This window comes from Lactuca virosa, chromosome 7 (genome assembly GCF_052849685.1).
Source record: "Lactuca virosa cultivar CGN04683 chromosome 7, Lactuca_virosa_CGN04683_v6, whole genome shotgun sequence".
NCBI lineage: Eukaryota > Viridiplantae > Streptophyta > Magnoliopsida > Asterales > Asteraceae > Lactuca > Lactuca virosa.
Window position 1 is genome coordinate 14,080,516 of NC_136432.1, and position 14,485 is coordinate 14,095,000.

Below are 14,485 nucleotides of genomic sequence, written 5' to 3' on the forward strand. Positions count from 1 at the left end.
CCTTTGAGCTTCTGTATGGGAAGAGGTGTCGGACCCCCATTTGCTGGAGAAGTGGGACAGAGAGTGATGGGTGGCACGGAGATAGTGTTGAAAACGACCGAGCAGATTCAGTAGGTCAGACAGAGGTTACTGATGACACAGAGTTGCCAGAGGAGTTATGCGGACAGGCGACGATCCGAGCTAGAATTTTAGGTCGGAGATTTTGTGCTCCTGAAGGTATCCCCATGGAAAAGGGTGATCCAATTCAGGAAGCGGGGTAAGCTGGGACCCTGATACATCGGTCCTTTCAAAGTGACCACCATAGTGGGTAGAGTAGCATACCAGTTGGAGCTACCTGCAGAGTAGAGTCAGATCCATAACACCTTCCACGTGTCCCAGTTGAGGAAGTGTGTAGCCGATGAGACGACAGTGGTACCACTGGAGGACATTCAAGTAGATGCGAGCCTGAATTATATTGAGAGGCCGATCGCGATTTTGGATCGAAAGGTGAAGGTTTTGAGGAACAAGGAAGTGCCCCTGGTTCAGGTCCAGTGGCAACATCGGAGAGGGTCCGATTTGACTTGAGAGCCGGAGTCAGAGATGCGGGAGCAGCATCCAGAATTATTTGCGAAGCATGACTTCGAGGGTGAAGTCTGACTATAGTGGGGGAGAATTGTAACATCCGGATTCCCAGGTATATTATTTTAATTATTTATTTTTGAGGTTTATTGATCTACTCGACGAGTTGGTGCTACAACTCGCCGAGTAGAGGTGGGTGTGGCCACGTGGGTTTAATGATCTACTCGACGAGTCCGAGATTCGACTCGCCGAGTAGGCGTTGTGAGTGGAAACCCTAAATCCCCGGATTTGGGGCCTATATAAGGACACTTATAGCCTAATTTGCGGCTCCCCATCTGCTTCCCTTCACTAAGAGAAACCCTAATCGCCCCCTTGAGCTTTTGAGAGAGTATTGAGCCATTACTTGAGAATCTTGGTGCATTTTTGGTAGAAAAGAGGAGGATTTCAAGCAAGGATCGTGAAGAGGCTGTTAGATCTGCTGCTTATCATCAAGGAGCTTATGTTTAAGGTATAAAGTTTGTATCTTTTCCATTAGTATGAGTAGATCTCATGATTTGAGAATTAGGGCTTCATTTCCATTTTATATGGGGACTTTGAAGGCTTTGAGCATCTTTTTAGAGTTGGACATCAGATCTGGACCTTGTGAGGTCCCTTGAGTCAAAAGTCCCCTGCTTTATTCAGCCATGTTAGCTCCTTGAATGAGAAACTCCTTCTCAAGCATGTTATTGGCATTTCTAGCCCTAAAGTGCCATGCATGAACGTAAAGCTCGTGGCTTTGCGTGATATTCAATCCTTGAGAGCTTAGATCTAGAGTGTGAGAGAGTCCTGAATGAACCTCCGATAATAGCCTGCGGGTCATGGGTACCGCTATCTTGGAGAAGTCCTGAATGAACCTCCGATAATAGCCTGCTAAACCGAGGAAGCTCCGAATCTCAGATGGAGACCTCGGAACCCTCCATCTCATCACGGCCTCCACCTTGGCTGGATCGACCAGTATACCGTTCTGGTTGACGAGGTGCCCCAGAAACTGCACCTTGCGCAACCAAAACTCGCACTTAGAGAAATTACAAAAAGTCTCTCCCTCCTCAGTATCTCCAGCACCTCCCTCAAGTGCTCCTCGTGCTGCTCCTGCGTCTTGGAATAAACCAAGATATCATCAATAAAGACTATCACAGACCGATCCAGCATCGATCTGCATACGCGGTTCATGAGATCCATGAACGCGGCAGGAGCATTGGTGAGCCCAAATGGCATCACCACGAACTCATAGTGGCCATAGCGAGTCCGGAAAACAGTCTTCTGTACATCCTCATTTCTGACTCTCATCTGGTGATAGCCTGAACGCAAATCGATCTTGGAAAACCAAGATGCCCCTTAAAGATGGTCGAAGAGATCGTCAATCCTTTGGGGTGGGTAACGGTTCTTCACTGTTACCTTATTCAACTCCCGGTAGTCTATACACATACAATGAGACTCGTCCTTCTTCTTCACAAACAGAATCGGGGTTCCCAAAGGTGAACTGATCGGCCTGATAAATCCTTTGTCTAATAGCTCCTGCAGCTGTGTAGACAACTCCTGCATCTCGGGAGGAGCCAACCGATACGGTGCCTTGGCTATCGGAGCCGCACCTAGAACTAGGTCAATCCTGAACTCCACATGTAACAACCCATTATTTTTCTAGTCAATAAAAGTCAAACCATCTTAAATCAAATTTCGAATTATATTTATTTCGTTAAGTCCATGAGGGTTAAAAATGACTTAAATTATATAAATGATGCTTTTATATAAGTATTTGAAATAGAATACACTAAAAATCATAGTTTCCCTTCGGAACTGAGAACCCTCAGACCGAAAACCCTCTCACCGAAATCAGGCTTCAGACAACAAACGGATTTCGGCCGAGAACCCTCTTCCCGACCGAAAACCCAACCGATATATATATATTTCATCCGAAAAATAAGCCATTTTCTCACTCTTTCACTCGAAAACACTCTCATTTCTCTCTCAAGTATCATCCAAGAACATTCATACCTTCAAGAAAAATCCTTCAAATCTTCATATCTTTCACCAAGAACACCAAGAACAATCTTCAAATCTTCAAGCTGGACGAAAACACCTTGGACCGAAAACTCATTCTTGACCGAGAACACCTTAGGATCGAGAACCTGGTCCTCGGTTAAGGATTTAGGACCGAAATCAAGGATTTCGGTGGAGCCTTGACCGAAAACCCTCCTCAGCACTTCGTACCATTTTCGGTAATGCTTAAAGAAATTCCCTACATAAATCAAGTGTTGTCTAACACTTTAATTTATTATTTCACTAATTTAAATACAATTACGTGTTTTAAATAATTCTAGGATACCGTTGTTTTCACATATGCTAGCCCGAGGATCATTTCTTCAATCACGCTATCCAAACACGAACACGTAACAATGGTGAGTTCATACCCCTAAATTTTCACTGTTTTCAATGTTTTTAGGAGGGGAATACAAGTAAAACACAAGGACTTTTGTGTTTTTATACAAATGTTTTCAAACAGTTTCAAAACCTTTGCAATTGATTCAAACCGAGTATTCACTACATTTCAAAAAAATATTCATATATTTTTAACCCTTTTATAACATGTCGAACATAAGGGTATTTTTCCTTCATACAACTAAATTGCAAAAGTTTTTCAGTACAAGTACAGAACATACAATTAAACTATAATCGGTATAGTCTGGGAACACTACATCACTATTACTGAGTTCAATACACGAAACAAGAACATACATTGAAACTATAATAGGTATAGTTTGGGATACATTACACTATTTTACAAGTTCAAGAACACTATTCAGAAACAAACATATAAACTACGGTAGATATAGTTTATGGAACACTACATTATTTCCCTGATACAAGGATACATTACTAAATAATTATTTAAGTATAATTATTTTACATTACTAAGTACCCTACTACAAGGTTATACATACCGTTTCAAGTACAAGAGAGCACTACAACACTACATGTAAACTACTTAATATAGGGTTGTGAGGCACTACTTCAATTGTATCCATCAGGGTACGGAACTAAATCCTATACAGTATAACCAGAGTCTCCTGGAGGGAGAGCGTGAGATTTGCGTATAGACTTATACGGGACTGACAATCCCACACTTGAACTGCTAGCTACAGTTAGGCTGACAGGCCTGGGGTGATAAATGTCATAACATTCCGGCGCCTGAAGAACGTCATAGAGGTCACTAGGTCATATCAAGTATGGTTATATGAAACTCACAACAGTATAAACTAAAACATTTGATTACGAGATTAACATTTCTTCAAATGGTTTTATTTTAAGTAATAAAACTACTATACATTTCAGCTGGAGGATTCCAGGCATACAAACAAATGGTTTTAATTTAAGTAATAAAAGTATTATACATTTCAGCTAGAGGAATTCCAGGGATACATATAAATGGTTTTATTTTAATTAATAAAACTACAGTACACTACTATACATTACAGCTGGTGGTATCCAGGTTTTCATACAAAGGTTTCATAACAAACACTACTACGATACACTACTTTCCTAGTATAGAGTACTCTAGTACTACATACAATGTAGGGAAAACATACATGATATAGCTTTATTCATTAATAAGACTTCATACAGAATACAGTAACAAACGTACATTTTGGTCTTAAGGCCTAAGACTACTTTTCATTACTAAAGAAAATATGAGATTTTCTGGAAGTACACTATAACATTTTCAAGGAACAAAGACAAGCCTTCCATTCAAAAAACATACTTATGAACTCACCAATTTAAATGTTGATACACTTTCAAAACCACTTATATTCTCAGGGAACCAGTAGAAAGGTACACCCGCAGGTTTTGAGAAGACGGAGCTTTTAGAGTCGCGTCTTTTACAGTTTTGTTATACATTTTGATGTCATACAAACTATGTATCGAACAGATGTAAATACTTTACTTATTCAATGTAATGGTTGTGTTTAATTTGATTACTATTATGCAATTATTGTGATATTGTACATGACGTCCTCCGCCCCCGAACGTTTCTGCCGTTCCGGTTTGGAGGTGTGACACCACCTGTCTCTCCGGAGGTACCCCAGGCAAATCCTTCGGGAACACGTCCGGATACTCCCGCACAACTGGCACATCGCTCACAGTCGCCTTACCCTCCTCCCGAGTATCCATAACGTAGGAGACGAAACCTGTACATCCTTGATGTAGGTAGCGTCTGACTCTCGCTGCTGAACACATGACCGGTCTGCGCTACGGTCTCTCACCCTGAATCACCAGCTCTCCTCCACTTGGGGTCCCAACTTGAACCAAATGCTTCTCACAGTCGATCACCGCCCCATTAGGGCTCAACCAATCCATGCCTATGATGACCTTGTTCCCACGCAAAGGAATGGGAACCAAATCTACGAGTCAACGCTCGTCCTATATCCTCAGGACACAATCTCTATAAACCTCTGATGCCCGGACGGATCGGTTGTCCGCAATCTCGACCTCTAAAGGATACTCCAACATGCTCGTAGACTCAGCAAACCTCTTGCTGAGTGCAAGAGAAACGAAAGACCGGGTAGCTCCCGAGTCAAATAACACCAACATTGGGATACCGCTCACATGGAACGATCCTAAAACAAAATACATGGAACATAAATATCAAAATTGAAATATAATAAAAGATAGGGAGAAGAAACGTACCCGTCACTACATATGGTGCGATACGCGCCTCCTCGGCAGTCAGCTGGAAGGCTCAGATCCTCACCACATGAGCATCTAGCTTGCCTTGTCGGCCATCAGTGATCCGCAGGGTCACTGGAGCTGGCGCCGCCATTGGCGCTCCGGATACCAATCTCGGGTAGTTGGCCTTTTTATGGCCTCGCTGGTTGCAGTGAAAACAAAACATGTATGATGTCTGAATAGCGGGCATAGTGTGACATCCCCATTTTCACGGCTAGAAAAGACCGATTTGTTTATGCTTTGTTTTCAAACCAGAGTAACCTTTTAAAGAAAAGTGTTGTGGAATTTGTTCCCAGAAAAACATGATAGATATGTTATCAAAGCATTTCCGAAGAAATGTATTTTATTCATTTTAAAACTTTGGGATGTCATCGTCAATACAAAAACATAAACATAAACAGAACTTACATTCATTTACACTAGTGATCTACATCTCTTTAATCTCTTGGTGTAGTGTAGCTTTATATCGACACCTGTGATACAAATAAACTGAGTGGGTCAGGTTGGGAAACCTGGTGAGTACATAGGGTTTTAAACCCACAATAATATAGTTATTATGTTTATCATCAAACAATTAACCCATTTACCCATCCCCATTATCTTCTTTATTCTTAAGTATCTCCTCTATGAATCGCCTATCCCTCATTATTTATTCCTAAGGATTGTCCTAAGGAATAGGCACGAAGTCCATCGTTGCCAGGGTTTATATAACAGACACTAAGTCCATAGTTGTCAGGGTTCATCCAACAGGCACTAAGTCTATAGCTGCCAGGGTTTATCTCATTTATTGACAGTATTATTTTCGGGAGTCCACCCACAATACATGTCAATGGGTTTTTAGAGTACACCGGGTGAACACATCGTTCACAACACCTACAGATTACGAGCCTGCTAGTGTTCCACTGGACTGTCTAGAATAGTCCGTGGTTGTCATCTATACTCTGCTAGATGACGGGGCCATCGCTTGGGTCATCGCTTCTCACCATATTTTACCACTCATATATCATCTCTCATCATTCATCTCATCTTTCATCACTCATCATTTATCTCATCTTTAATCTACCCATATTTTACCCATCATAATTATAGGTATAAAATACATATACAGTTTAAGACAAATAAAACATGTATATTTTTGTTCATCCAGCATAGATATCAAGAACACAGATAATATGCACACATAGCACGTAATTTATATTAAATATTTCATATCTATGTGTAAGATGAAAGTAACTATCCACTCACTTGTTAAAGTGATGATTCCAAACTCGGGCAGCGCTTCGCTTCTAACGATTCTATTTATCTTCGACGAAACCTAGCATTATTATCGCTAAGTTTTAGTATAATATTTATTGAGACTAATTATTAGTCTAGATTCATCATTAACTCAAAGTCTACTTTCATGATTTATCAAGTAAGGAACAACCAGGTAGGATCATATCGGAGGTAGGGTCCGTTTGGTATACGAAGTATACTGTTTGGAAATCCCACTTTAAACACCTCACTAAATCACAACCTAGACATCATCCCCGTAAGTAGATCAATCAATATAACGACTTGGAATCACTGATAAATCTTGTTTATAGGTTCATAATAATGATAATGAACTTAAAAATAAGTTATACTTTAAGTAGGGTAAAAATAACTCACTTACTGGGAGGTTTGCTAGAAACCGGGCTCTGCAGGGGCAGAACTTCTGAGCCGAAAACTCTTCTTCTTGGAGCCTTCTGGCGCTCCGAGACTCGCCTTTAGCACTTAGAAGTTGCTAGGGAAGGGGGAGAGGGTTTGAGGGTAATGAGAGAGAAAGAGTATGAAAGATGTGAGTTTCGGGGGTGTTCTAAGCCTCTATTTATAGGCCGTCTGGGGCTTCTCACGTCGTGAGACATGGTGCTCACGTCGTGAGCCTTGCGTAGGCACCAAGGCGAAGCCTGGAGCTGACACGTGGCACATGACGCAGGTAAAACATCCAATCATTAAAAATTCATAACTTTCGCATACGAACTCCATTGTTGACGGTCTTTATATCCACGCATATGTAATGACAAGATCTACAACTTTCCTTTTGAGTCCATTGGCTAATTCTAAACGGATTTTAAATTTAACAGTATGAGAAGATTATACTATTAAATGATCGTGTAAAATTCATAACTTCTACATAAGGACTCCGTTTTCGTCTGTCTTTTTTATCGTTGAACTCTTATTAATGAGATATTAAATTCCCATTTAGGTAGCATTGGCCAAAAATCGATCGATCTAAAATTCGAATTCCGGGCTGTGCACTGCTATGCCAAATCTTAGAAAAATCATAACTTCCTCATACGAAGTCAGATTTGGGTGTTCTTTTTATGCACGCTCTCGATTTAACGTATACTACAACTTTAATTTAGATATCTAAGGATAAAATGTAGTTTATCAAAAATTCACTTTTTAAGTTACGCGGTGCCGTGCCGGTTTTGCCGTAAAACTTCGACGGGCCGTAACTTCTTCGTTATAATTCGGATTTCGGTGTTCTTTATATGTACGGAACCCTTATGACATATACTATAACTTGGTTAAGATTATTAATTCAAAATAATCTTCCATCAAAAATTCATTTTTGACGGTTATTGTCTCTAAATTGACTAGCCCGAATCTGCGGGCGTTACACGTAGGGGCAATACAATCCTTGCTGAAGTGCCCAGTCTTGCCACACCTGTAGCAGCCCGATCCCCCTGCCTTGTAACCCCCCTCATGTGACTTGACACATTTCCCACAGCGGCTCCGGCCCTGCTGGCCCTTCGACCTCGAGTCGAATCCCTTGGGTTTCTTAGCCGAAACCCCAGTCGCCTGCCCAACCTTCGCCTTCCTCTTACGAAGGTGCTCTATATCAATCTCCCTCTCTCATGCCCTAGCTATCATATAATCCAAGGTCGGGCACGTCGAATAACTGACATATTTCCGAATGTCAGCTCTCAGCATATCATGGTACCGGGTTTTCTTCATCTCCTCATCACCCGCGTACTGGGGCACCAACAACGCCCTCTCCCTGAACTTGGTGGTAATATTCGTCACTTTCTCTGTAGTCTGCCTCATATCCAAAAACTCTCTGGCCAGCTGCTGAACCTCCACAGCTGGCGCAAACTCAGCTCGAAACCTGGCTACAAAATGCGACCAGGTCATGGCCTCAATGGTCGGGGCTCCCAAAGTATCACCGACTGCCTCCCACCAGTCTCTAGCCTGCTCCCTCAAACACCCAGCAGCAAACCTGACCTTTGACCCCTCAAGGAAGAAGCTCATCATCTGTGCAGAATCCTTGTCCGCAATCAATCTCCTGGCTACAATAGGGTCCTTCACCCCATAGAAGTCTGGTGCCCCGCATCCCCTGAAATACTTGAAGGAGAGCGTACGAGTCCCATACTGGCCAGGTGCCATGTCACTCCTGAATGCCCTGTGGCGGTCCTCCATCAGCTCAATGATACCTTCCTTGATCGACCCGGAAATCATCGAGGTCACCTCAAGGATGCCTCTCGTAATCTCGAATGCAATGAACTCGCGCAATCCATCATCAGTCGGCTCGAAACTCGTACCCGAACCAGACCCAGATGCTGAGCCTCCTGCTTCGTGACGTGTCACCACCATTCTGAAACAAAACACACAATCGTCAAGGTCATACATAACATCAAGAGGTCTCACACTCTGCCACTCGTGGTTCCTTGCAGCTCCCCAAGAGTCAAGTATGGATCCTCTGCTTTTAGTAGTACGGGCCCATACTACCTTCCACATCTATCCGTACTTTCCCCTTGCTTTGCTTTGGTTTACCAAAGTCACTTCCCATCCATGTATACAACTCTCAACTCGATAATTTCTGTCACTAATCACTTCCTAGGCTTGCCCTAGGGTAATCTCCGTCGCACTCTCCGCCATCAGCTGCATAAGAAGTCCCTGCTATCCCTCCCTAACCAGCTCGTGAATACCATCACATATTACTATGACCAGATAATTCTTCGAATGAGATGTCCTACCCTGCAACGGTTGGACTCAGACAAGAGTTGCGAAATAGGGCTAGACCTAACCTTCTGAAAGTATTTAGTCCTCGCAATATGTAACTTAACGTATACATTTACTAGTTAATTAAAGATAGCTAGGACTCCATAAAGCACAAAGCAAGCAACATTCGAGCATTGAGTAGCCAAAACCAAGCATATTATAAACAAACCATCATATCACTTGACTAATCAGTACTAGCATGATGTTCAATAAGCACATTCAGTATGCATAAAAGGCATCCTTCCTAGATCCTTAGCCCTAATCTAGCATGTAGTTCAACAAGCACATACGGTAGGCATACAAGGCATCCTTCCTAGATCCTTAGCCCTAATCTAGCATGCATTTCACATTTTCATACAGCATATCATAACATTGATGGGGTTTATACAAACAATCCTATGTGTGCATGCAACCCTAATTGGATCTATGTTTTCACTGTTAGACATACAACTTTATGAACACAAAAGGAAACCTAGCATGCATCTACTATTTTCGAAATTGACATAGGAGAATATAATACATACCTTTTGTTGTTATATAGTAATAACAACTAATTCCTTAAGTTTCCTTAGCTCTTGAAAGCAAGTACCACAAGTGTAGTACCTCTAATGGCTCACAAACACACTTTGAGTAAGAAGATGAATATGAGAGAGAGGAGGAAGGGTACTAAGATTCAAAATTCAGCTCTAGTAGGGTTTTCCCAAGGGGTAGTCCAATTCTAGTGCCTTAGGGTGCTATTTATACTTGAGGCGAGCTAGGGTTTCAAGGTGGAAACCCTAATCCCTTAGCTTAGGGCCTAAGCAAGTCCATGGACTCCTTTCCTTAAGCCCTTGGACGAAAACTCCTAGATCCTTCTAGGATTTTCGTTCAAGCCTTAATAAAGGTGATCCAATAGCCCAAAGTCTCAATTATCAAATAATTACAAAACAGCCCCTGTACTTTTAATTAATTCCTTTAATCCCGAAATTAATTCCTAATTAATTTCTGATTAAATACTAATTAATAATATGATTCCAAATTAATATATTATTCATATAATATATTAAAAAATCATATTTATACCCCAATTTATTATTCTTAACAATAAACCAGCCTCTCTCCTCAACAGTCATCATGTCTAGTCACCAGTGTGAAGGCAACCCAAAAGGACCATGCTCGCAATCGGGTCAAGTACATACCAAAATAGTTATGGGCTTAGACACTAATCCAACAAACATAACATATATGGTATCTTGGGGAAAACTTACTTGAGCTCGGCCGAGTGCACACATCACACACCTTGTTCTTCATTTAAAACCCTTATTTAATTTTTTGAAAAAATATTTTTGTTGTAAAAATCTCTCAAACCCTCGATTTGAGTCCAGACACCCCCGAAAGTGTGTCTGAATCCCTCAAACCAAGGCTCTGATACCAACTAGTAACATCCCAAAATTCAAGACCAAAAATTTCATTTTAATTAAGGAATTACAAAACCAATAGTTCGAAAACATTCATAATATCATCCATGTCAAAATCCAATATGTCACTAATCAAAACATGTCATAGTAAAACAACATCAGATTATAACTCCCGAAGATCTCATGAGCGGAAACCATGATGTGATGCGCTGCAATCATGCCGACTCCTTTCCCTTCGAAGAAGTGGTACCTGAAACCAAAACTGAAAACCGTAAGCACAAAGTTTAGTGAGTTCCCCCATCATACCACATACCCTATAACAAATACATTGCCAAGCATATCTGGGTGTTGGCCTCCCCTTCGGTATGTTTCAACCGGATACTGCCGAGCATATTTGGGTGTTGGCTTCCCCTTCGGTCTATTTCAACTGGATACTGGGTCTATTTCACCCTCTACTACTACCACATAATATCATAACAAGTAAGCACATAAAACATAACAGATAGTGGCAAGCCAGACGATTATCACAAAGACAATCATCTCTACTACAACAACTACTAGTGGGCCGACATTGGTGTCTTCGACCCACTCATACAGGAAGGTAACTCACCTCAACTGTGTGTGCTGAAAATTGTACTCCTCGGATGGCTCGGGACTCCTCTCCCTAAAACATAGCAAGTCCCTTAGTTAGTTATTGGGCCCAAGTACGACTCCATTATGGCCCAACCTCTAATTCATGCGCTAAGGCAAGGCTCCCTAGTCCTTTCCCTAATGGGCCTTTTCCCCTAAGGACCAATCCATAATAAATTTAAGGCCCAAGTCTATTACTTTAAACTTTAAGGCCTAATAAGGCCCAATAATGCCCAAGAGGCCTAACACCAGAAATCACAATCCTAGGCCCAGAGGCCTTTCTCCATAATGGGCCATGAGGCCCACAAATCCAGGCCCAATTACCCAAGGCCCAAAAAGTCATGCAACCATTCTGTATGCGTACACGCGGCGGCACGTACGCCCAGCGTACGCTGGTCTTGACCGCTTCGGGGAGGTTGATCCAGTACGTGCAACGTACCAGGGGGTACGCCCAACGTATTGGTCAGTTTCCTTAGAACTTCCTTTGTGACTTAATCCATTAAGTCTTAACGTCCAAAACGTAGATCCAGGTCTTTTAAGACGTCCTAAACCATAAAGTTATAAACTTTATGTCTTTGCATGCATTGATGGGGGTTAATAGTCCTTAAACATACTTTGTGACCATCTAACACTTGCATGGTTGTGGCTTAACCATAGAGACCCGATTTTTATGATTTTAAACACCTTCAAGAGCCAAAAAGGACAGCTCATTTGGACAAAATCTTCTAAAACTCAAAGGACCTCAAATATGGGACCAAAATGTAACACAAAACACCCCAAAACTAGATCTAAGCATGCAATGATCAAGTTTAGAGCTTTATACCTCTAATGGGTCAGAAATGATGCCAAACTTCTGGATCTACAAGCCTTCTCCAAGCTCTTGCTCCTCCTTCAAGCACCTTCTTCTTCAAAACCACCAAAATAACACCAAAATGTTCAAAGTGAGCTCAAGATACATGCAATGGGGTTAGGGTTCGAGTTGGGCACTGAGAGGACAAAGGAGGCTGAGAGGATAAGGGTTTTGAAGGTTATAAGTTGTTTAAATAGGGTGAAAACCCTAAAATTTAGGGTTTGCATCTGGTTGCCCTACGCCCAACATACGCATGGGAGTCCCTCGATCTGCACCTCATATGTGTACGCCGTGCGTACTCCCTGTACGCCCAGCGTACGCTCCGCCCCAAAATCCCAACACTTAATAATTATAACTTGAGTAAAAAGCAATACAATACCTGATAAATCTCGGACGTTACATTTTGGTTGGGTGTTCTTACTGAATGGAGGAGCGGTTACTTGGAAAAGTTCCAAATAAGACACAGTGGTTGATTCCACGTGTGATTCTGAGTACATTGCAGCGATTGAAGCATCGAAGGAAGAGGCTTGGTTGAAGAACTTTTATCAGATTTCTCAGAGTCATTCCAACTATTTAGGAACTCATGGAACTGTTATGTGATAATAAAGGTACGCTTACTTTGACAAAAGAACAAAAGGATCATGGTAGATCCAAGCATATCGACAGAAAGTATCATTACATTCGACATCGTCTAGAACAAGGACACATTCTGGTGAAGAGAGTATCATCACAAGATAATGTTGCAAATCCTTTTACAAAGACTTTAAGCAGAGTCAAACTCTACCAGCATGCTAGGAGCATAAGCCTAAGAGACGATATTAGTTTTAGTAGTTAGGTGATATGTTTGAAACTTGTAACAAGAATAAATGTAATTGATTTGGTGAATGAATAATAGAGAATTATTTATGAGTATCATACTGCCTTATTCAATTATTTATTCTTGTGTTTTTTTTTTTTGCATGTTTACACCTCCTGAGCAATTTGAATTATTCAAACTTCAACTGTCGTTCATACTTTTGGAAGTAAGTAGTAAATTAAGACTGTCATGAATTGATTGTAGATTGTCGATTGAGTTTAATACATTACAATTTGAATTGCTACAATATTCATGAGTACTTTGAAAATATGGATTTTAAGTATTAGATAAACCCACACTTAGAGATTACTTCATGGATCTTGTCACAAGTAATTCTAAGACGATAATATCTTCTATTCTTAAAATAGAGATATATAGTTCATTATTTGCAGATTAGTTATGCATTGGTTTACTCAAACGCATCTCGTAACTGGATGTTATAAAGGGTAACTCCATGTGTGATTTGATGTGTGAATTATATGACCATGTATTCAATGTAACTCGTTCCTTTTGCCCTAACAGGAAAAATGATATCATTGGGCCCCTCGATGATTTGATATTGACTATATATAGTGTTGGGCCCAACTAGGACTAATTTATGTGTTCAATTTGAAGCCCAATTAAGTCTTTACAATCCAGGAATAGAATTTTGGACAATGATATTGATTTTGATCCATGTCTCGTGTTCATACGATATCTTGAAGAATGAAGGAATAGCCGATCACTTATCTTAGGGCCAATAGTTGATTTGAATCAGAGTTTGACAGTGGCTTTGGAAAGCACTCTTTGGTGATATTTCAAGGTCTATACTTGCAATTGTAGTTATAGACTTATCTAAGTGGGAGACTGTTGGATTAGGGTGTCTAAGCCAATAACTAAATTGGTATATTCTTGAATTAAAAGCAAAATCCTTTTTGGGTTGCCCTCAAAACTAGTATTTTGATTGAATGACTTTTGGAGGAAGAGGTTGAATTGCTAATTTATTATATGATTAATAATTTGGAATAAATAGTTTATTAATATATTATATGATTAATATATTAATAAGAAATAATAATAATTAATTGGAATTAATTTTGGGATTAATTGAATTGATTAAAAGTACAGTGACTATTTGGTTATTTATTGAAAATTGAAGCAAGAAAACTCTAGAACCCCACGTGATGGGGCTGAAGGAAATTTGGATAGGAATAACTTAGAATTTTCGTGTTCATGAGGCTTAGGATAAAGAGATAAGGCAGCTTGATTGTTATATTAATTAATTAGGGCCTTATCCCAAAAACCTTAGCTTTGGCCTCAAGTTTCCTTCAACTATATAAACCCTTTCCTGGCTCTTATTATTTTTGTCCACTCCTTCTTGCCTCATAGAGCCGAAATTTTGCTTAAGCCTCCTCTTTCTTCAAGTCT